This window comes from Mastomys coucha, unplaced genomic scaffold (genome assembly GCF_008632895.1).
Source record: "Mastomys coucha isolate ucsf_1 unplaced genomic scaffold, UCSF_Mcou_1 pScaffold5, whole genome shotgun sequence".
NCBI classification, from domain to species: Eukaryota; Metazoa; Chordata; class Mammalia; order Rodentia; family Muridae; genus Mastomys; species Mastomys coucha.
Genome location: NW_022196911.1, coordinates 56,155,578 through 56,180,503, shown reverse-complemented (window position 1 = coordinate 56,180,503; position 24,926 = coordinate 56,155,578). Strand labels below are relative to the sequence as shown.

Sequence of the window (24,926 nt, the reverse complement as noted above, 5' to 3'; positions counted from 1 at the left end):
CCACACATGGTGCAGAGAGCCAGAATTAAGAGACAAGAAGTGAGGCTCCAGGCAGATGCTAAAGCAAAGGCTCTGAGACCAGGGTGGGCTACACAGTGCACAGTATGAGAAGGAGTGGGGATGGGGCAGGAGGGTAGCTTGGTGTCCTGCCTTTGGACACATGAACCACCTGCGGTCTCCCAGATCAAATCCACAATTGGAGTTTAGCTTGCTCATCTCCATTCCCAAATTCCTTCCCAGGCTGGGGACCCAGGAAAGAACATGAAAGTGAGGAGGTTCGCAGAAGGCAAGGAAGAGGTGTCATGAGCACTGGCCCCTCAGGCATTACTTTAGTGCCACAATGGTACTGCTCTAGATGACTCCAGTTAAAGGTGAGACTTGGGAACCCCACCCTTCAAAGGTGAAAAGTGGGTCCCCTCAGACTGTTCTGACTCCACACCTACTTGTCACAACCTCTGAACTCTAAGCTTTCTGCAGTCCTTCCAGCACCACAGCTGCCTGCATGCACAGCTGGGTGGTGACTACAAGAGCTTGTGGCAACCCACAGTGCTTGCTATTAAGCCAGATCACAGCCCTTGACACCTAAGACACCCTGGAGGTCCTCCTAGGGTCTTCCTGGGTCTAGTATCTGGTGTCCCCTTAGGGCCACTGACCACACTGCCATCTTTTTAGAGGACATCAGAGTGCAACACATGCCACCACCACTTAAGCTGAGGCTTAGGAGGGCAAGCACCATGCCCACAACCAGCCTTGGCATAGCAAGGGTAGGGATTCAGGGTTCAAGAGCTGTAAGTACAGAGACCCAGAATCACTGGCCGAAATCTGCCACAGGCTTGGCTTAGTACCACTTCCTACAGGAAGCCTTCTCGGACTGGGTTCCACTCAGCAAGGGCTTAGGGAGCTAACTGATGCCACATGGAGACAGGAAATGCTAAGTGCCTGAGTCAGTGGCTCAGGACCTGGTGTTCCCCTCCTGCTGCCTCAGTCCATAAGCCTAGATTTCAAGAAAGTGGTCAATCTGAAGGGAGCAAGGGCTTCGCCAGCAGATCTCTGTCCTGAAAGCCCCGGGGGAACTCTCCTGCTTGGCTCAGGAAGAGTGAGAGCTTTGCTCTGTACTTACTGCCTGGGCCTCTCAACAGCCTTGGCAGTCACTTCTGGGAAAGCGAAATCTCCATTCAGAGGGAGGCACCTGGCTCTAAGCAGGCTGGTTAGTTTATACCTGGGCTGTGTGTCTAGGTGAAGGCACTGGGACAGCCTCTGGAGCAGCTGGTGAGGCTCTCGATTGACTAAGGCTGCCCCTGACTGCCCTTCTGCCCACTGCACCTGTCAGGGAAGATGCTAGGCTGGGGAGGTGGTGGCGGTGGGGTCTTAATACATCTCCTCCTGGTTGCAGCCTGCTCTAGGCCACTCACTTTTACCCCAAAGGCACAGTGTATGTAATGAACCTTTGCCCTGGTGTTCAGATCTTTTCTTTTCTTATTTTTTTTTAAATGTATGTCCAAGTCTTCTATGTGCATATATGGTACCTGCCAGAAGAAGACATCGGATCCCATTATAGATGGTTGTGAGCCACCATGTGGTTGCTGGGAATTGAACTCAGGACCTCTGGAAGAACAGCCAGTACTCTTTAATGGCTAAGCCATCTCTTCAGCCAATATTCACATCTTTAAAATGGACCTAAGCATACTGCCTTTTAACCACAGCCATTGGAGCATTAACGACATTGCTCTGTACTCAGTGCCTAGGGTATATTTGAGTGCACAGCAGACAGCAAACACTACCACTGATCTATGTGGTATCTCCACTATCACGTGCCCTGGGGCATAGTGCATGCCCTTCTAGAACACTCCCCAAGATCAGGCCAACAGCTTGGAAGCAGGAAACTTACTCAGAAGATGGCTGGGAAGTATACACAGGGAATTTGAGCCAGGATGGCAGCATAGTCAGTGGCCCCAAGGGGGCACCAGACGCTAGGCCCAGTGAGACCCTAGGAGGAGGACCTCCAGGGTACCATAGGTGTCAAGGGCTGTGATCTGGCCTAATAGCAAGTAGTGCTGGGCTGACACAAGCTGGTGCACTCACCCCACAGCTGTGCATGCAGCAGCTATGGTGCTAGAGAGGCTGTAGATGGAAACGCTTGGCACAACTGGCCAACAGCTCTTGCCTCGTACAGAGGTCAACATAACTGTGTGCAGCTGTTATCATGCATGGCATCTGTCTGCTTTTGCATGTGTGTGTGCCTTCCCAGAGAGCAGATCTGCTCACACTGGCGGTGACGTGTACACCGAGACTCTGTGTCTGTTCTTGTATGTACACAGGCGTGAACACATACACCTTGTTCAGGGCTAGTCAGTAGGGCAGATGCACACACCCAACCCAAGCAATGCTGCAGGGGGGAAGAGATGGTCTGGTCACCTTGGCAACGGGCAGTATCTAGCTAGTCTGGGACAGTTTTGGTTCAAAAGGAAAAAGGGAGAAAAAAAATCCAAGCACTGAGCACATAAAGAGGCTGCATGGAAAAAAGGGAATTGAGGGTGGGGGTTCATCCCAGCAACCCCAGGCCAAGTGGACCTAGCTGAGTTCCTAAGTACAGTGTCCTTTCAGAGGCTTGGAAAGGACTCAAGGGCAGCCAACAGGGGATAAGTGCCCTAGGGTAATGCTACTGGAGGTGAGGGGGCTATGCTCTCAGGGTTACTGAGCCCCAGGAGGCACTTGGCACTCTGTAAACACAGGCATGCTGGGCCATGCCTGCACAAAAGTCACCAGTTCTGACAATTAACGCACTAATTGCACATGCTGTCCGCAGCCAGTGCATTAGCCCAGATCATGTGGTGATTTATCCATGAGAGCTTCCATCTCCTGTCTGCCCCGGGCTTCTAGCCTCAGCTGCCTCTCTGCTGGGTGAGGAAGCTGGGAGGGAGACAGACACTTCCCCAGCCCTGCTTGAAAACCTTGCGTGCTGTGTATGCTCCATCAGATAAGAGTGCTCGGGAAGAGACCTCGGGTGAGCCACTCCCAACAACAGACAGTGGCAGCTGTAACCTCCAGTCTGGCGGCCAGGAAATGCCTCTTCTCCAGTCTGAGGAAGTGGGGTGTCTGAGGTAGCCACTGCTCAAGAGCCCATGGCTGCAATCTTCAGCACAGTAATAGAAATTCCCTTAGACTGTGTGCAGAACACGGCCTGCAGGGGAGATTCGGAAGCTACCCTCCCTTGAGAGAAGAGGAAACAGCTATTCAGAAATGCCAAAAGGACTCACTCAGAGCTAGACAGCCTGGAAGAGTCAGAGCACGTGGCTTTAGAGCCAGTGTCATGAAGATCCCCGTCGGGAAACTGAGGCTCCGAGAGCTAGAGATTTGGCTTGGGGGTCACACAAGTAGGAGAGGAAGTAGGCATGTGACTTTGATGGACAATGTGCTCCCTCCCATTCATGCCCTGGGTAACCCCTGCCTCTGAACTGTGACCCCAGAGTGAAAATCTCCATAGCACCTGATTGCAGAGTCCAGGGAGCAATGACAAGGGACCTGAGAATAGTTCAAGGTGGTCAGTGTCACTGCTGCCCGAGCCACACCCAGGGAGGATGCCCTCCCCTGTGCTTCTGTATGGCCCGTCCACTAGTCCTGGAGGCCAGCTTGGCTAGCGGTGACTACCAAGCCCAGGACAAAAGTAGGAAGGGCCCCAAGTCAGAGCAGCAACTCCAGATGGCAATCGGTAACCGTTCTCAAAAGAGAGGCCCCTCCCTCACCCAGGCTAGCATGATCTCTGCACAGCAGTGTTAGCTTAGGGGGTGGTATGAGGACCCCATATGCTCCCTAGAGCACCCTGATGGCCTCTCTGGAGATGCATGGGAATGCCAGGACACTCTCACAGGGGCACAATTGCCTTGTCTGTGAGGCACTAACTCCGTCTTTGAGGGCTGCCTGAAGTAGCCATGAGGACTGACCATCATGCACACTGTTCACAGAGCAGGAGGCGGAGCAGGCAGCACATCTGGGAGATCAACCTTGAAATGCCTTAGCTGTATGATCTTAGGTCCTCAGACGCCCCCTCTCTGAGCCTATCTTCCTGACTGCTGAAGATTTCTCCAACAAGCAGAAGGAGGTTTGTGGTCCCCATCGCTGCACTGGACACCTCTGAATGACCTCAGCTTCTGTCTACCTCCCACGGTCCTAGAGTAGTTACAAGCCAGACCTGGCAAAGGCCCAGGTACAACAGTACACATCTGGGACTGGCTACTTAGGCCTACAACCTAGCTGTTCCTGTCCCACACAGCAAGGGAGGGAGGAACAGCTCTGGAGATGGCTCTACCAGCCTTGTGGAGAGGTTCCAGCCACTCCCTAACCTACACTAAACCCCAAATGCTTTCTTCCTCTCTGGGCTAGTTCATAGCTTTAACTCCAAGCTCTGTTGCTTGGCCATAGTAAGGTCTCGGGCAGGTTGCCATAGCTCTCCTGCCTCTGTCTCCCCACCGTAACAAGCCACAATTGGGCATGATTGTAATGAGGACCACCCGGTTCATAAGGATGTTAGTGTTGAGCCTGGCATAGAGAAATATCACCATCTTTATGCCAACTGCCATCATTTCTGCCTACATACTTTGCTGTAGGCCTAACAGGGTGTAAAAAGTTTCTGGAGAAAACAGATGGACATTTTCTGAGAGTTCCCCCTTGACAACGCATGCTCCTGTAGCGCACACCTCCCACCCTTGAAGGACCATCCCTCTCAGAATGCCCACAGCTTGCCTACTGTCTTCATCCTTCCCACACTTAACTTCCAGCCAAGCTTCTGGTGTGGACTCCTCTGTGGACTTCTTAGTCACCAACCAAGTGAAGGCACACCAGGGCCTCCCTGAACATTTGTGAACAATAGTCCCGAGTCTTGTCCTCAGATACCAAACACAGGGAAGCCTGAAAAGAGCAGTGTGAGCCAGGCACATGCCTTTTCTAGCACTCACAAGGCAGAGGCAGGTGGATCTCTGTGAGTTCGAGGCCAGCCTGGTCTACAGAGTGAGTTCCAGGACAGCCAGGGCTACACAGAGAAACCCTGTCTCAAAAAACCAAGAAGAAAGAAAGAAGGAAAGAAAGAAAGAAAGGAAGGAAGGAAGAGAGAAAGAAGGAAGCCAGGTGGTAGTGGTGCACACCTTTAATCCCAGTACTTGGGAGGCAGAGGCAGGAGGATTTCTGAGTTTGGGGCCAGCCTGGTCTACAGAGTGAGTTCCAGGACAGCCAGGGATACACAGAGAAACCCTGTCTCTCAAAAAAACAAAAAAACAAAAAACAAAAAAACAAAAAAACAAAAAAAAAGGAAGGAAAGAGCAGTGTGAGGCAGATACTGAACTTTTACAGACATTTACAGACAAGGACACCAGGTTACAGGGAACCGGCCTACAGATCTGGAATAGACTAACAGCCTGGATCTTAGCACCTTCTCTATCTCAATGCAGTAAACAGGACAGCAAAGGCCATCACTAGTCACTAGCAGTGCCCACACCGAGGATGGCTCTGAGCTTAGAGAAACCACATTGCAGGGATTATAGGCTTAAGTAAAGCCCTGGGAGAGCTGTCTTCTAACTAAGGCCCAGTCACTCGCTCAGAGAGTGGAGACAGACCCAGAAAGTACACTGTACACCCCTGGCCACTGTGGCCTCATCTGTGAAGTGAGAACTGAAGGATTCGGGGACTCTGGCCCAGTGCCATGAAGAGAGCAATACCCAGCAGTCAGTTGTGAAATGACAAGGTAGAGCCCCTCACAGCCTATGCCCACCAGATCCCATCACACCCTACAGGGCACTGAAGTACTTGAGCTGGAGTAATGATCAGCAGACAGTGCTGGGCCCATAACAAGAACATGGGGGCAAAGGGAAGAACTTGAACAGAGAAGGAGCCACTGAGGCTAAGGCAGTGGGAAGGAGCCCATGAAAAACAAGGTGCCATTCAGTCAGAGCCTGAGTCCCAGGAGAAGGTATATGAAACAGGCCACATTCAGGGAGATCCAAGGATGGACAGAGTTAAACAAGGCTAGTCCTGGGGTGTAGCCAACCTGTGGGAACTATTTATGAGCCTTGAACCTGGGCTCTGAGGGCTGGACCCTTCAATCCTGGCTCAAGAGAGCACCAGAGGCCTCAGAGAATCCTTCAAGCCTCTGTGAGCCTGTGGCTTCATGGGCAAAGGAATAGAGCCCAGCATCTTGCAGGGTTGCGATGGAGGTGCAGTGTGTCAGCACACACGAACTTCTAGAGCCGTGGTTCTCGGCCTTCCTAAGGCTACAGTGACCTTTTAACACAGTCCCTCATGGTGTGGTCACCCCAACCATAACATTATTTTTGTTGCTACTTAATAACTGTAAATTTGGCTACTTTCTAAACTTATCATGTAAAATCTGTGTTTCCTGATAGTCTTTTTTGTTTGTCTTTGTTTTGTTTTGTTTTTCAAGACAGGGCTTGTCTGTATAGCCTAGGCTGTTCCGGAATTTGCTCTGTAAACTAGTCTGGCCTGGACCTCACAGAGGTCTGCCTGCCTCTGCCTCCCAAGTGCTGGGATTAAAAGTGTGCACCACCACCACCCTGTCCAGTCTTTCTATGATCTTAGGCCTCCTGTGAAAGAGTCTTTGACCCACCCCCAAAAAGGGTTCATAATCCACAGGTTGAGAACCAATGTTCTAAACAGCTCCAGCTTCCACTCTGTAGGCTTCTGAGCCCAGAAGAACAGGATATGGCTGGGGTAGAGGTGAGCTGGGAAGCCTGGACGTGGGGGACGAGAGATGCAGACTTGTAAAGATACAAGAGACACCAGAGACATTCAGACTTGGGGTTATAGGTCTGGTTCTAGAAGAACAGTTCTGTCCAAATAGTGTGCTACCCTGGTGGGGCAGAAATAACATAGGGTCAAAGAGCCAGGGGGTGGTGTTCCACTGGGACCCTTGTGCCTTGGATTTATAAGCACTATCCACACTGCCTTCCCCTCCTGTAGCTATCTGTGCATACAGGACCCCTCCCTCCCAGCCTACTAAGTTCAGATACACTGATGTGTGGTCACAGCGCTGACCCTACCAAAGCCCATCCAATCCTCAGCCCTCCACCTGGGTTCATCTACATCTACACACACTGCATAGTGTGCATATAAGGAGCCTGCCTCGTCCGCACTGCCTAGTTAAGGTCCCACCTTCTGAGCTCGCTGATCTAGGATCCCCTGTTTGAGGCTACTGGGTTGTGAGGAAGGCGTGGCTCTGTGACCATTCTCCCACCCCACACATCAGCACCCCGAGGCTGATGAGAGACAGGTGGCTTGGAGTCCCTCCAGAGCCAGGCTATTGCAGTGTCCTGGGGGAGGAGTCTCCTGTCAGTCCTCATGCCTAACAAGCTGAGAGAGCGTAAGGACTGGCTAAGCTGTACTCCCCCAAAACAGCTGCAGCTGAAGGTGGAGCCCAGAGAGAAAAGCCCTGTGGGGCATCGGTCCGTCTGTCATTTCCTTGGCATCCCATTACAGCAACCAGACCAGCCTTCACTGCAGAGCCCAGGCCAGTGGAACTGGCACTACCCAGTACACACATGCTGGCACACACGCAAAGATGATGACCCAATCTAACGAACAGAGAATGGCCCTCCTGCTCTGTGCCTGCTTTACCCTTACTGGGCCAGCATCAATCGCTCTGCTGCACCCTCTTCTCTCTGGCACCCTTCAGCTCATTCCCTGATTTAATGGTCTCTGCTCACATGGGGCCCGTGTCATTCTCCTCTTGACACACAAGTTCTGTGGAGCAGGACTATTTGTCACCCCATGTCCTAGGTGATAGGCTCTCAATGGTCACCCCTGAAAAGACTCATTCCTAAGAAGTCTAGAGAGAGTCCAAAAGAGAACCCTGGATATAGCAATAGATTTAGATAGCCAGAGGGGACAAGGTCCTGTGGACAAAAGAGTGAGAATCCATCTACAGGAAAGGGCTGAGAAGATCAAATGAACAGCTGTGGCGTAGACCAGCGAGTTCTCTTTTGATATTCTCAGAAAATCAAACCATCCGCAAATTCTAGGGCTCTACTGGGAAGGCTTGAGCCTAGGATCTAGAGGGTGGGTGGGGACAGACACTAGGGGCTAAATTAGAAATGATAGACAGGTTTAGTAATGGGTTGGGGAGATGAGGGCTCAGGATGGGTCCTGGCAGGTGCAGAAGTGTTTGTGTGGCTGGCGGGTGGCCCCACAGCAGACTGCAATTGTGCATGGGTACTTTGTATCCTTTGGCTCTTGTTCTCCTGAAGTTTCAGGGGTCTTGGTTAACAGTAAACTAATAATCTCTTTGGCTTTCAACAGTACTCTAAGAGCCCGCCTGAGCTAGACCCTCCGCAGGGAACACAAGTGCTACCACAGCCTTTGTGAAGCCAGGACCCAAGATACTCACCTGCAAGCCTTTTGTGTTCAGTACCAACCTCTTAGAGACTTTCACTGGGTCACAGGAGTCTGTGGAAATGGCTGCTTCTCCATAGAACCTGGGATCCTTAAAGCTGAATGGAGGGATGAATAGATCCATGGGTGGATAGATGGATGGATGGATGGATGGATGGATGGATGGATGGATGGATGGATGGAGGTTGGGTGTGGTGTGTATGTATGTATGTATGTATATATGTATGTATGTATGTGGTTAGAGAATGAGAGTGGATAGATGGATGGTGGATGGGGTCATGTGTGCATATGTATGTGTGTATGTATGTTCATGTATGCATGTATGTGCGTAAGGAGTGGGGGTGGGTAGATAGATGGGTGGATGAGGGTCAGATGTATGTATGTATGTATGTATGTATGTATGTATGTATGTAGGGAGTGGGAGTAGATAGATGGGTGGATGGATGGGGGTCAGGTGTGTATATGTGTGTATATGTATGTGCATGTATGTATCTATATATGTGAATAGGGAGTGGGGGTGGGTAGATGGGTTGATAGATGGGTGGATGGGAGGGTGGGTGGGAAGGTGAGTGGATGGATGGATGGATGACCAACAACTCAGTTGTCTCCTAAGTACTAGATTCTTAAACTGTACATTGAAATCCCATATGGTTACTCAATGTAGGGTCCCAAAAAATGGCAATAGTATTTTGAACATGCAATGATCGAAACTCAGTTCAAAGCCAGCATGTCATGAATCCTAGGTATTCATGCAGTGCACTTCCATGCTCCATTGCACGACTTCACTGCAGCCTCAGTTCTGAACATCTCATGCTGACCCAGCATGGAGCCACACAGCACCCACAAAACACTGCTCAAAACACCTTGGCTCAGGTGCATGCAATGAACGTCAGTGGTTCTAATGCACACAATGTCCTACTCTTACAGAAACATAGTAGAAAACAAAGACTTTAAATATTTTCTTATTATATTTATCAGCATATAATTATTATACCTTTGCTGTATGGTGGTTTAAATGAGACATGTCTCCATCGGTTCATGTTTGCACAGAGGCTCCCAGTTGGTGGCACTGTTTGGAGAGGTTATGTCGCTTTTAGTTGGTGGAGTCTTGCTGAAGAACATACTCTATTGGGGCAGGCTTGTGGGGTTTACAGTTTCACCCCATTTCTGGTTCTCTTTCACACAGCTTCCTGCTGCATGGCCATGATGTGCCCTCTACAAACAGAAGCTAAAACGAACTCCTCCTTAAGCAGCTTTCAGTCATGGCATTCGATCACAGCAGCAGAGAGGTAACTTGTGCAGATTGTACTGTGTTTGATTTTGAATGTTGTCACCAGGCAGGGCTGTAGAGATGGCTCGGCAGTTCAAGAGAAATTGCTACTTTTATACAGAGCCTGGGTTCAGCTCCTGGCCCTCAAATAGTGGCTTACAACTGTCGTATATCTTTTTTTTAAAAAAAAAAATTGCTACCAGACATGGTAGTACACAACTTTAATCCCTGTATTCAGAAGATAGAAACAGATGGATGTCTGTGATTTGAAGGGTAACCTGGTCTATTAGGAATCCCCGGCCAGGGCTGTGCAGTGAGACCCTGTTTCAAATTAAACCATTGAATGTTATTTTTTAAAAAGTTAAAATTAATTTTGGCTTGAGATCAGAGCAGAATTTTCACCCATTCCTGAAATGACCCTAAATATACTTGTGCCATTTTGTACCCTGTATTTATGCACGAAAGCATTCTCAGCACTGACATTTATAAAATCAAAATATCTATCAACTCTGAAAAATGTTGTAGATACTCTATGACCTAGAGTCTCCAATATTCAGCTAGGATTTAATTATCTATGTAAAATCAAGTATGTCCATCTCATTAGTATGCAAATTCATTTTAGTCTTTATTAAATGATGAAGCTACATGTATTTGAAAGGGTTGTTTTAAAATTTATTTCTTCATGATTTATTACTAATAAATGCTTAGCCCGTCTGCTATACCTCTATACCCAGGGTCACAAGAAAATGTCTTGGGTAAAAGTGGCCCCAGGTGGGAAGAGTTAAAGAAACTTGTCCATAAGCCCTCACCCCATGGCATTCCAGGGCATCATGGCTCTGTAAACAAATTCTTGAAAAGCCTGTTGTGCCTGTCTTCCACAGCCAGAGTCTAGGAGCACAGCTGTCAAGGCCAAATGGCTCCCAGGATGTGGAGCATTTGGAGAACTCAGCATCTGCCATGTGAACATAGTTATCAGAGGTACTCTGAGAAACTTGCATAAGGCCTTGACCTCAGCCATGGCCCTGCCCCAGGATCCCAGCCCAAAAGGGCCCAAGAAATGGTCTGTCTGTCCCCCAGCCTCATCCAGAGCAAGGACGAAGCTGACCAGACCAGCCTACATTCAGAAGTTGGAACCACAGGGGGATGAAAAACCTCAGATCACTCAGGCTGAGTATGATCCCTGACAGTTTAGTTGAAGCCTTAGTTTCTCTACCTATGAAATGGTCCTCTACCAACCTGAATTTTAAAACAGGTCTAAGGTGTGGCCGAGCACTCCTCTGGAACTATGAGTGTGAAAGGGAGGTTTTGCCCTATTTTCAGAGTACAGAATTGAGGCTTAGAGAGATGACACTGCTAGCTTCAAGTCACACAAAAACGGGACAGCCCCCACTTAAATCTGGGCCAGTACAGTTTATGGTGCTCACGGCCAGCACTACTACTCCCAGCTAAGCAGGATGTCTAACATCCGGAGAGAAGATCTCAGGCTAAGCACCTCCCACCAGCCCACAGCACTCTTCAGGCTTCTCTTCAGACACAGACCTCTCTTCATGACTTTTGGATGTTGATTGACATCTGGATTAACCATCTGCCTCCGCAGCCTCATCCCTAGCCTGTCTAGGGCACTGAGCTTAATGCGATAATTAAATGAGATAACATCTGGAAGCATTGAGCACAGTGCCCAGCACCAGCAGATCTGGTAACAGTCATTCCATGGTTATCTTTAGATGCCAACTCTCAGGGAGATGTCATACCACTTCTCAAGAAACACTGGCACCATGTACATGCTAAAGTCCCCAAATATCCTGTAATAGCCTGGCATTATCAATTCAGCACATATCCACAGGGACATGCCTAGTGGCAGGCAAGGAAATAGTTTGGGTCACGAGTCCAATGACAATGGGCTTTGGAGAAAACCAGGGATATCAGTCTTGGGCACTGGGCACATAGAACAGAGGGGGCAAGCTGGTCACCGCACAGCCTCACTACACGTTGGTTTTGGAATCTGCAAAGGAGTAGCAGTTCTCTGCTCTTTGAGTCAGCTGTGATGACCCAGAAGGACAAGAAGAGAGACATGGTGGCAAGAACTAACCACCTGACTTATTGACCAACCAGTAGGGTAGGATGAAGATCTGAGAACAGATCTCTGAGCTAACTCTGAGCATGAGCCATAGGAAGATGCCATCCTGGATGATGTTGAAACCAAGGGAACTGAAAGTCCTTGCTGTCAAAAGTTGTGTTGTCAAATAAAGCATCAGGTGGCTGTGGTATGCATAAGCTTCTGCTGAGGTGGCCCTATACTGATGTGACACCAGGTGGGCTCTCAAAATCACAAAGAAATAAATATTCCCTTCAACCTAGCTGAGTCATTCCCAGAACCTGCTATTTAGAGGGCCCAGGCACAGTGACAGCCAGGGCTGGATGGAGATCTAGAAAGTTAACACATCAGGATGAGGAAGTTAACTAAGCATAAATTCAGCCTCTTGCCTGAAATACCAGGCAAATCTCAAAACCATCTTGCCACAGAAAGTAATATTTTAGAGCTGGAGAGATGGCTCAGCAGTTAAGAGCCCTGGCTGCTATTCCAAAGGACCCAGGTTCAATTCCCAGCACCCACATGGCAACTCACAACTGTCTGTGGCTCCAGATTCAGAGGATCTGACACTCTCACACAGACATACATGCACCAAGACACCAATGCACATAAAATTAAAAATTTAAAAGAAAGAGAGAGAGAAAGAGAGAGAGAGAGAAAGAAAGAAAGAAAGAAAGAAAGAAAGAAAGAAAGAAAGAAAGAAAGAAAGAAAGAGAAAAAGGAAGGAAGGAAGGAAGGAAGGAAGGAAGGAAGGAAGGAAGGAAGGAAGGAAGATTGCCCATACCCTTCCATGTTCCCAAGCTATGTTATGTATGAATTCAGATTGCTCAAAACCACTCCAGAAAGAGAGGGCCATTCCTGTCTCTGTGCTCCCAAAGGGAGACTGGGCAGAGCGGCAGAGCCATCTGCCAAAGACTCACACATGGGAAATAGCAAAAACCAAAACAGAACCCTAATGCCATGTGTTTCCAAAGGCTACTGCCCCAAAGTACATTTTTTCTTTCTTTTTAAATGGTGGTGGTGGTGGCTGTGATGTGTGTGTGCATATGTGTACCGTGGCACACTAATAAAGGTCAAAGGACAAATTTCAGTCACCACCTTTCTCTTCCATCTTTAAATGGGTTCTGGGGGTTGAGGCTTACATGGTAAGTGCCTTATGGACTGATTCATCTTGTTGACCTGGTTTTTTGTGTTTTAAGATTTTATTTTTCTGGTTCTGGAGGTATAGATCAATGGCGAGAGGACTTGTCTACCATTCATGAGACCCTAGATTGCATCCCTAACCAAGAAGAGAGAGAGGAACAGAGAGATGGAGGAAGGGAGGGAGGGAGGGAGGGAGAGAAAGAGAGATCTAATAACAAAGAAAATTCCTTATCACAAAAACTTAGCTTGCACACACAAAAAAATAATCTATTCGCATTCAGACTCTGTATATAAGTTATAGTTGGAAAAAAAACCCCACATACACTTGGATTTCATGTGCAGGTCCCCTCCCCAAGACATTCTTATCACACATATTCCAAAACCTGAAAAACACTTCTGAAATTCAATGCAGGTTGAAGCCCAGCATTCTAGATAAGAGGCTCAGGCCATAATATACCAACCCCCTCCCCAACACAGCAGCACCCAAACCAATTTGGGGCTTGTGCTCCTTGCTGTTCACTTCTACCTTCTCCAGGGGCCTCACCCCTGACCCAGACAGAAGAGAAGGTATGTGGACAGGGTTGCCTTCATTCTCTAGGGTTTCCATCTTGTAGAGGCAGCCTCTGAGGCCTAGGTTCATGCAAAGGCTCCCAGTACTCCTGATTGCCACCACTCCCCATCCCCTAAATCTATTCCCTCTCAACTTCTACCTATTTAGGGTGTTTTGACCCAGCTGCAGCTGGGCTGAAGGCCAGCAGGATGCATCTGGGTCAGGAGAGGACAGAGCCTGGTAGTGTGGGTCTGAGCATTTGCTACAAGGTTACGCTCAGGACCCCTACTGGTTATGGTTGAGCTGGCCAGGCCCAGTCCAGCTCACATTCAGCAAAGCAAAGAGAAGGGATGGTGGGTATGTTCTGTCATGTGGGCTGGGGGCCTGGGCCACTGTGGGACTACCACAAGGGCTCCTGGGGACACACACAGTGGTCCTCAGGTTTCCTAGGGCCCAGGGAAAGTCTTGGCTGCTTTGACCAAACAGGTGTTGGCAACAGCTTGAGACCCAGCAGGTGAGGTGTTGGCATGGCCAAACCTCCGGCTGCACAAAGGAGAGGGTGACAGAGGAGAGGAAGCTGCCCTGCCCTGCCCTGACCACAGAGCCAAGTACAAAGGGCAGGAAATGATGATGTCTTGAGAGAAGGGAAGCATTGGTGCCCATTTCACAAGAGGGAAGACTGAGGCTTGGCCATGAGAACATTTGGGATCATTATCGCCTCCCCTGGAATCAGGGCATCGTACAATTTCTAAAGAGGGTCTTCCTTCACATCAAACTAGGATTCAGGAATGTCAGGGGACCAAGCAAATGACGGGAAACCCCAGAGGCAGAGTTCATAGTATCGGTAGCCCTCCCCCAGGCAGAGGACTAACCCTGTCTGAAGACCATAAAAGACCCAGTGGCCTTTCCTCTAGAAGGTCAAGAAAAAAGCAGACTGTGAAGCAGGGACCTCCCCGACTTAAGAAAAAGGGGTGGGCACTTCCCCCTTCAGATCCAAGCAAGGCTTGTTCGGTCCTAAGTAAGCTAGCCCTAAGTTTCACAGCATTGACAGATTAGACCACATGGAAGCTAGGGGGTTAAATGGCTGGAAGGGAGCTGAGCTATTGGAGGGGGGGATTAAAACACACAGCCCCCAGGCACCCCCACACTCTTTGAACCTGAATTCTGGGAATCTAGAGGGTCTAAGCCCCCTGGGATCTCAGGAAGGACCTAGAACCTCTCTTTGGGGTTAAGCCGTTCCAATTCTGCAATTCCAGGTTCCCTGCCTCAGACTGGGAAAACTTCACAAAGAACCCATGATGTGCGAACTCAATGGCTCTGCAAGTTCAAAGGCTCCACAACCGGGATCCGCAGACTCGGTGACTCAGCCCTCATCTTGGAGACAGGAATGGAGCCCTGGGCTCAGTGGGCACTGGGTACCACATGGCCAGGATCCTGAAGCAGGGAACCAAGGGATGCATGGGTGGGGGAAGAGGAGAGGAACTGAGAGGACAGCTACACTTACAAAGCACTGAGAAAGACAGTCACCCAGAGAACATGGAGCATTTTGGGGATGTGGGGGGAGATAAAGCAGAACTGAGAAGGGATTCATTTTCTACTCTTACTATTTAATTGTACCATGCAACACTCCCATAATTAAAGACTGTAATAATTAACAAAGGAATATGACCAAGTCCATGACTCCTCCTCTGCTTGTCTATTTTATCTTCCCCAGCCCTGAGAGATTCCAGCCCCATGGGGGCCCCCACAAGGGAAGGCTTGTGTGCACGCACGGCCACAGCCTCTCAGCACAGGGCACAGCACGTGCATGAGCCCAAAGCTATTTGTTGAAAGTATAAATGATGCTAAAATTTGACATCCTCGGGGCCTGCGTCATAGCACTTGACAAGTCAAGACCTCTAGGATTCTCTGAGAAGGGAAAGGATGGAAGAAAAGAAAAAGAAATGCCCAGAGCTGGGCTAGACAGTAGTACAAAAGAGGAGTCACCTCCAGGTGACCGGGTCACCCTGAGCTTGCCCCAGTCCTCCCAGGTCAATTTCTTACCAAGTTGAAATGGAACCTCCCCCTCCTGCTAGACTCTGGAGCCTCAGGGGCCAATGATGCCTCTGCCTTCCATGTGACCTCGCCAGGCCATGCCAAGCCCCTACAGGCTTCCACATCCTCTCACAGGCCTGAGTGGAAGGTTGGCCTTGGCCTGGAACCAGAAGCCCAGAGGCAGAGGTCGGGGCAGGGGGGTGGTGCGACTGCTGCCACCCAGAACGCCAGCTGCTGGCAGTGATTTATTTTTGCTTTAAGTGCTGAAGAATTGCAGGGCTGGAGCAGCCAGCTTAGGGGGGCCTGAGCTGCAGCTGGAAGGAGGAGGAGGTAGGCAGGGGTGAGGGCATGCCTCTGACCTGGGTCCCATAGCTTCTCTAGACCTGTCTACTGCCCTCTCAGACTCACTGGCCCATATAGCCCAGCATCCTAGCTTCCATTCACCCCCACCCCCACCCCATCACCAAGTCTCCACACAGCTAAAAAGAGGCCAGAGGGCAGAGATACCAATCTCACTTCTAAAAGGCTATGTATGAGACTCTTCTCTGGCCTCGGGGGACCCACTCCCACAATGGGGATGCCATGTCACCCCCACCAGGAAGGAGAATTGCCCAAGGCTCCAGTTCAACCTTGGTCCCTCCTTTGTCTCCAGGTGAGCCTCAGATGACAAGACCCAAGCCCCTTCTACCCAGTCACCAGAAGCCATGGAGATAGCCAGGAGAGAAGAGGAAGGCCACCAACTGACCACAAGAAAATGTCACGACGTTTTCTTCACCACAGGGGACAAGCCTAAGTTGTTGACTGCAAATCTGAAGAACTATAACATGTACAAAACATGGAGGTCATGTTCAAGGGACTGGCGTGGGACAGTAAGAAGCACAGCCCAAACTCCAGTGGCCAGTGAGAGTCAGCATGCCCCATGCCATCTCTCAGGGCCAGGCTGGATAGGGAGGCAGGGAGCAAGACCCACCACCTAGAAGAATGGCAAGGAGCCAAAAGTCACCTCGGCTGGCCTCCGTGCACTCACACTTACGGTAAGACTCACTACTCCAGAGCAGCTGGGGTGGGGCTATCCTGAGCTGGGGGCAGCCAGGATTGGACAGGCAACAGTGACCAGAAAGGCTCCAGCCAGACTGGTCCAGACTACTCTTCCTGCTCAGCCGCAGGATGTCAGGGCAAGGGTTCAGAGCACAGCCCCAGCTCCCAGCTCAGGCTCAACACAGGAACTACGCTGGCACCCCACCAGAGACTCTGTAGTCTCACCTGCAGATGAGCACAGTTGCCATGACGAGATGAGCGCAGCCTGTCAGGCAGCCGACAGCTGAGACGGCACACCCACCCACTGTACATACTGAGCACCTGCTGTCCGCTGCCCATTGCCACAGGCCCAATGGGCACAGCTGTGGGCTTACAGCCCAAGACTGTGAAGAAAATTGAAAACTGAAACACTGGGGGCAGATGCACTGAGTTCTACAGTGAGAAAGCAGTGGTACGGAGGGCAAGGGGCATGGCTTCGATGCTGTGAGGAGTGGTGGGGAAGGGCTGCAGGGGAAAAGTGGCATGGGGCAGCACATGAACGTGTAAAGGAAAGGGTCCTGTACAAACCTGGGAAGGAGTGGTCCAGATAAGGGAACAGGCATAGGCCCTGATGGAGCACAGGCCTGCCATGTTGAAAGCAGAAAGAGAAGCAGAAGCAAGTACACACAGTGAGAAAGGCCAGACTGGAACCACTGAAGCACTGCCACCCAGAGCCGGTCAAGCACACAGTAGGGACCTGAGCCACAATGGCCTGCCACTCTATACCTTTTACTGTCTATCCTCTAACCATCTCCAATTCTTCTAAGAGACTGGGTCACCGGTGAGGAATAGAGGGACCCTTCATCTACCCAAAGCTTAGAAGAGACTTTAGGGAGCTTCCAAGCCAGACTCACAAGGCCACGCCCACCATCAAGAAGCAGCTGATACCCAGCAAGAGCAAAGCTGCTCCTGGGGCGGCTGAGAAAGGCACCCATCCCTGTGCCTGCTGGCCAGGCTCATGTTTGGTACCATAGGCCGGAAGGTTAACGAGGGTGCAGGGCCAGGATCTCCGAGGTCCCCACAGCCTCACACTGCCTCTGTAGTTGTCTCCTCAGCAGTCAAGCGGGAACACAACACTGGAGCTTTAGGACATCTCTGTGGGTGAGAATGGGCACACGGAACAGCCCAGAGTAGGAGCCCAGCATCTGAGGCCACCTCCAGAGCCCACTTCTCCCTAACCAATTCGCCTTGCAGCCAGAGGAAGACTGGGCCTCACCGTGATTCCCAAGGCTTGGGCACCAGAAGCCCACAGTTCTCCATCATGGGGTCCCCTCTGAAGACTCCCAGTTTTGCCGAGCCTACAATACCCTTATAGGCATGTTTAAAGAAAGGCTCTCTTCCCCCTTCTCCATCCTGGGCATCCCAGGGCTTCCATCCAGCCAACTGAAGCCAGGAGAAGCAACTGTGTGTGTTTCTTGCTCCACCAACCTCCTGAACACCCTCATTTGCAACTCAAACCAAGTCTTCCCTACAGTGAAACCGACTTATTGAACAGTCCCTTACTGTCTCAGTATGCGGGACACTCCAGAGCTCACACCCACTACAGCTCTGGCCACATCACAAGATGACTGCCACTGAAGCCGCAGGGAATGTTTATGGAACGCTAACCTCACGCCAGGGCTCGTCTGCTCCCAAAGAAGTTACTTCCTGGGAGATAGGGAGGCAGGCAGGCCCTAGGGCTTAGTGGAAACCGCCTGGGGGTAAAGACCGCCCTCAGTAACTGTGTTGTGAGCAGCAGAAAGGTGCAGCCTGTCCCTGGGAAGGCCCTAGGCTCTGGGTCAGAAGCACACCGGCTACTACAGAAGCTCCAACACCTCCTGGCCTCCGTTTCCATCCATATAATGGAGATAATACAAGCTTCTGCACTGGCAGGCCATTAACAAATTAAATTAGCTGGCCCAGCTCTGGGCCCTCAACTCCTTCCTGGGGCCAATTCCTCTGGAAAAGCCCCTTCGTCACCACAGCTTCTCTGAAGCATCAGCAGCCATGCCTGAAGCCCAGTCCCAGACAGCTCCCTTCACTCTTGCTTTATCTACTGTTTTTCCCTGCCGTCTGCCCCCTTGCCCTCCGCTCCCAGGCAACCCTCCCGAGACATAGGCTAAGCCTCCCTCTCCTGCTGTCCATAAGCTGCCCCTTGTCTGCCTCTCCTTAGTGTCAGTCTCTGGCAGGACTCCAATGACAGTCCACAGGGGAGGGGTAACTGTGCCCATGTTTCACTCACAGCACAGCCCTGGACACGGACCAGCCACAGGCCCAGCTGCATCTGTTGCAGGAAGGGTCTTGCCCAGAGCAGGAGTCAGGATCAGGGAATTGAGAGTGACTATTGAGCAAACCTTACAGAACACTAGCAGACCCTGCCCAGGGGCTGGCAAGGACCACAGAGATGGCTGAGACTGATGACGCAGTCACTTCCACAATAGCTTAGTGCCAAGGCCTTTGGGTGCCATGACTGGTCATACCAACTATGGCCCCCGGCACCGGAGGCCTGGCTGAGCCAGAGGAAACTGCCTGCAGGCTGTACTGGCCCGTGTCGCAGAGCCTAGAGGTGCTACTGTGGCCAGGGTTTTTACCATTATTCATTGCCATGTTTGTTCACTATAAGAGGCCCACTCAGTACTGCCTTGTCCTGCCTAGGGCAGAACAGAGAGAAACACAGGAGTCCTGGTATGAAAGCTTTCTGATTTGGGAAAAACGAGACAAGCCTTCTGCTTCGCCCTAACATGTTGCATGGCTCTGGAAGCACCTGCCACAGATAGCTCTCCCAACACAGCACAGTCTCCTAAACCTCTCTCCACTAGACACACATCTACAGGGGACCTTGCCTAGAGAGCCCAACGACAGAGGACATATCCATCACCCCATTGTACCCACCCAATCCAAGACAGAGGGGAACAATTAGGGCTTGACATATACAGATGTCAGTCCCGTGTGGACACTGTATTTACAAGGTATTTTCTGTATGCCTATAGCAGTGTCTCAATGAAGAAGATGGTCCAGCACACCAGGACAACCTACTTGTCCCTAAGGATGCCTGAGCCTCTCTCCCTGTTCCCGCTATGCTGAAGCTGGTCTGGTGGGTCACATGCCCACAGCTATGCATTTATTCTCACAAGTGGCTCAGCTTATCCAGGGTCACCTGCTATGAGAGACCCTTGCGTCTCCTGACTAACCAGAGGGACCCCTTGAACACAACGGATGATTTCGCTGAGAAGTCTCTTTGGGGTTCCCCTACAGGCCCTGAAGGGGTTCTCCTGGGAATACAGAGGAAGGAATATTCAAGGAGGAGCTGGTACTCAGATCTGCCTTCCCTCCCTGACCCTCTCCTGTTCGCAGGCCGATTTTGGTGAGGGGGTCCCAAATCAGCCACCTAGTGCAGTGCCAGGCTGGAGGCTAGTCGGGTGGGACAGCAGCCAGGGCCGCCTTTTGCTTATCTCTCGAAGAGTGTGTAAAGCCTGCAAGCCTAAGCCTTGTGGGTTCCCACCTTGGAGGAGGCGGCAGCTGATTTCAGTGAGCATGTGGGCACCTAGGCAATCCAGCCAGCCGAAGCCTCTCACCAGTGCTCAGGAGGTGGATGCTAAGGCCAGAAAGTCCCTAGTTCTTTACTGCCAGCTTCAGGCTTGGGTACAGGTAGTAAGGAAGAAACTAGAAAGGGCCAAAGAGTATCACACTCTGGGGATGGCCAAAGGGGCAGCCCCAATCCCACTAGGTCTATGCAGTGGTGCCGCAGAACCTCCTAGAACTGGAGGCCTCCACCAAAGTGACACTTTCTTGTGAACTCTAAGGAATTCACAGGACATGTGCACAAATTAAGGCAGGGACCGTGTCAAGGGCCTCAGCTCTCCCGCTCTCCCCCAAGGCTCTTCAGAGGCTCTCCATCTCAGCTGCCTCTTCCAAAGGGTGCAGTTCCCCACAGGACACCAGAATAGACTTGAGCGTCTAGGAGAGACCCTTTGCCCTGAGCCCCTTTGGGTTTCTCAAGACCAAATTTAAGAAGCAAAAGGTGCTCTGGACTTGCAGACTAGATGGATGTAAGAACCACCTCCAGAATATTTTTACTCCATTACTGCACAGGCGGTGGGAAAGAAATGACTCCAAAGATCCCAGGTCTTAGCAGGGAGCATTCTCAGGTCGCTAGCCAAACCTGTGCACTCACTCTGTACCCCATCTTGATCACAGGTCTCTCGGGTAAGGTCACGCCTAGGACCGATGCCGAGCGCAAAAGTGGCTCCGCCCTCTGCCTTACGAGCCCCCTCAATCTAGCCGGCAGAGGGGAAGAAATCAAGAGCTCCTCAAAGTTTCCGAGAGCCGCCCCCGCCCCCGCAACACACATATCCACCCTGAGAAAGGCATTAGCACGGAGCAAAGTTCCCTTGTGGCTGTAGCCCGAAACATGGCAGGGGAAGAAAAGCTCTCTGTCAGCATTTCATCTGGTGGTTCACCACGGGAAAGGAGAAAAGGGAACGGAAGGAGCTCTTCTGCCTCACCTTCCCTGTTGCTGCACCACCCCTCGCTCACCCCGGGCGGGAAGCTGTCTGCGGGAAACTGGGTGCTGAACGGGTGGGCCGTGCGCCCGTGGCCGCGCTCTTACCTCGGTCAGTGGCCGGGGCGCGGCGCGTCCCGCGTCCTCCAAGCTCCGCGCGGCCGTTCCCGGTCCCGGCCGCCGCTGCGCTGGCTGCATTGCCACCGTTGCTGCCGCCGCCTCAGCGCAGCCCCTGGGAGCGCTCCACGCCGAGGGGCGCGTCGCTCCCGGGCGCTGGGTGCCACCAGCCAGCCATAGGTCGGGGGCGCACGCCCAGACGGCGCCCCCAGCCACTCGGCGCTCGCTCCGGGCTCGCCGCTGCCTTCTGTCGCTCAGTCCCGCGACAAGAACCGCCGACCCACCCCCTCCCCCGCCGCAGTTATCTGATCCCGGGCAGGGCCGGGCGCGCTCCCCTGAGCCGGGTGTGGGTGTTCTGCACCTCCCAGCGGGCTTCGATCGTACAGGGCACCCTCCCCCGTCGACCGTTCCCAGGGAGTCAGTGGCAGCGCAGTCGCGGCGTGGCCGGGGGAAGACGGGGAACGAGGAATGGAGGGCGAGGAGGCGGCGGGAGGCAGAAGCTCTGCGCGCACCCAGCTCCGCGCCCCGCTGCCACAGTAGCCCAGCTCGGTAACTCCTCCAACTCTCCGCCAAAAGCACGCCCGCCCTGCGCCGCGGCGCCGCTGATCCCGCCCACCACCGCCCTGGCCTGGCCCGGTGGCCCCTCTTGGCCCCAGCTGTCCCCCACACGCACCAGCCACTTGCGCACTGGAGCGCGCGCGCGCGAACACATACGCGCGCACGCGCGTGGCACACACACACACACCCATACACACACATCTTCCCGGGGACACGCGCACACACAGGTGCATGGAGAGCATGTAATACTCAGACTACAGGCAGGCAGGGGAATCTGGACGGGCTGCACACAGCAGGATACCAAGCTCAGGCGACACCTGCACAAAATGCATGTGACGAGGAGCGCGTTGGCTAAGGTGCACAGGTGAAGTCATAGTCCACAAATGTACAAGATGTGGTGAGTTCAGTCAACACATCCACACTGGCACGCTTCCTAGCTCACGCATTCCTTCCCCTTACACACCAAGCACAGGGTCACAGGCACACCCCACCCTCTTTAACACCATATCGCTTCTTCCCATCTTGTGTTGTATTCAGCTTTCATCTCTTGCTTTTTCTGTGCTCCTCCTTCTGGCCTCTCTGCTGATTTGATTCCATATGACTCCCCTCCCCTTGCCCACTCTTGTCTGGAAGGCACCCCTGGTACTCTCCTCTCCCAGTCTCCTGGAGCCTATTGTCTGGGCCTCGTGTCTCTGCCTCCTGCAGAGCCTGGACCTTTCAGCCTGGCAGACAGATCCTAGCTGGCCTCAGGGAAATCCCATTTTATCATAGGGCTGACCCCCAGCTCAACCCTAACACTGAAGAATCAGGCCAAGAAGGCAGGTCTACAGGCAGAACGCAAGCTTCACAAAACTCCCCAGCCCCCTGGTCTCCAGCTCCTCCATAATGTGAAATATAATTATGCATTTGAATAGCAGAGACACTAGATGCAGGATCCTAGCCAAGAACCACGACTTTCTGGCCACCCAGATGCCCGGGCTCTGGAAGCTTCTTCAGAGCTCTGCAAAACCCACCAGCCCAACTCCAGGGAGCCAACTCCTCATCCAGGCCCCAGAGGCTCCAGAAAATTCTCCTGCCTCAGGTTACACTTATCCTACCTCAACTGAGCAACCCTGAGTGCAAGGCACAGCGTCCCTCGGGTCTCTGGATTCCCAGTGGTCTCATGGGCATTATGGAGCTCCCTGAGTTCTGGGGCTGGGGTGAGGGTTAAATGAGATGAGTCTATGTACAGGTCTTAAGCTGAGGAGGGGGTGCTGAGTCAAGCAGCTGGTGGGGCTTGGGTGTTCGAGCAATCTGTGCTGGCCTCTGTGCCAGGGACATAGTTGGGGTGACTGCTGCCATCACGATCCTCTGGGAGGCCATATGATCCGTGGACCCACTTTACAAATAAAGACACTGAGGCTCATGGAGAAAGAGTTGCTTATCTAGTTGCACGGTGGTAGAGGAGGAGGGTCTCAGAACCAAGCATGTTCTTCAGATGGCCATGCCTTCCTGTCTAGTCAGTATTAAAGACTACAATAGAGAGAAAATGGGTATCCCCAGGGACTCCACTCCCAGGTTCCCAGGACCCCAGCCTGCCTTGGACAGGCACATGGTGTCCTGATTTCTACCTTCTCCTGAGTGAACAAGGAGAAAAAATGGCTCAGATGCCCCTGGTCTACTCTACCCAGCCCTGGTGTCCAGAACACAGCAGCCATAGGCAGGAGTAAGGGGAAATAGCCCCTGCCTACAAGGTTCTCTACCCTCTCAGGAAGAGCTTCTCTAGGCACTCAGGGGTCTCCACCAGACACCCCAAAGAGCTCACAGCATGCTGGTGTACTAGAAAGCAGACAGAACACTATAGGGCTCCATTGGGTCTAGGATCTTAGTTCCTATTATGAGTTCAAGGGAGTCTTAGGGTGGAGCATACATGCACATAAACAGCCAAACTCGGCTGCTTATCTGGGCAAGGGCCTCAGAAACCTGTGTAAAGCCAGGGGTGTGAGTCTCCCCCCACCCATTTATCAGCCACATTTCACAGATAGAAACAGTGTCTTGTCCAAGGTTACCTAACAAGAAAGACCCACCAGAGAAATGGCCCCGACTCCCACAAGCACTGCACTCTGGATGTCCCATCCTTCCCTCCAGCTTACAGGCAGGGACCAATTTCATTTCTTAATCAAAATCCAATCTCTTTCTGGGAACATCGTGAGTCTTCTACCAGGCTCATGGCCATAGCCTCTCTATGGAAAGCACACCCATGCTCAAGATACAGTGACACAGGACAGAGGACAGCCATACAGGAGACTCTCTCTAAGACATCCTGCATCCCTTCAGAGCTGAGAGAGGGATGTTCTAGAATGTACCCAGCCTCAACACAACTGCTCCCAGCACAGGGCCCAAGGACACATTTCTCACTGGAGCCCCACTTCCTTCTTTGTAAAGCATGAGTGGCTACAAGCACAGAAAAACAATTTCTGCCTTGAACGGCACAGAGATAAGTTGTCCTATGCATGCATACATCCCCAGGGGGCCTGTGGGACTGTCCCTCAATCTGAGAGAATCCTCCTGGACAAGGCTATAGCTGGGGTCCTGTCCATTCTCTCAGCCAAAAGCCTGTGTGCACTTAGAGCCTCAGGCTGGGGCAGCCAGAGGAAGCCATCAGCTTATTTGGAAACCCTTCGTTGACATGAGGACAGCAAGAACAGCAAAGCCATCCAGAGAAACGCCCCCGAAGGCTTCGGTAGGCTGCCTCCATAAGAAGCAGTCGGAAGCGGCAGGCCCTCTGCCCAGCAGCTGGCAGCAGCTCTGACCACCAACTCCTGTGGAGACCAAGAGCTCCTTCCTCAGTGTCTTTGTTGGCCTGGCAGCAACTGGCACTCCTCAAGAACACCTTCTCCAAGGATAGGATTTCTTCTGCCCCTCTTAGACGTTGGCCTAGCCTCTGCCCTCCACCTGCTCCATTCTCCCCTCCAGGTATACTAGCCACCACCAGCCTGATCCTGTCCTGGCCGACAGCTCCTCTTCCAGGCAGGAGTGTTGCTTCTCCTGTTGCTTTTCCTTCAGGGGATCTCAAGACTCCCCTGGGAAAGATCAGCCCCACTTCCCCTTTCTTGCTTTGCCTTTTTCTCCAGGAATCTGGCTTCTTGTTCACCTCCCTGATTGTCACACCGGTTCTATGAGACCAGAGACAGGTCCTTGTGTGCAGACCAGGGCAGGCACCATGGGCATG

General features: G+C 51.9%; 1 protein-coding gene across 2 annotated transcripts in view; it reads right to left on the bottom strand.

Annotated features, from left to right (window-relative positions):
- Kcnj12 (potassium inwardly rectifying channel subfamily J member 12) overlaps positions 1-21,825 on the bottom strand; it is a 48,297-nt gene extending 26,472 nt beyond the window's left edge. Inside the window, exon 1 of one of the 2 annotated variants that reach the window (XM_031353529.1) lies at positions 21,149-21,825. The gene's annotated coding sequence lies outside the window, so the exon portion shown is untranslated. The remainder of the gene's footprint in view (positions 1-21,148) is intronic. The other variant, XM_031353528.1, reaches the window with a different exon arrangement.
- Between the last annotated feature and the right edge of the window lie 3,101 nt (positions 21,826-24,926).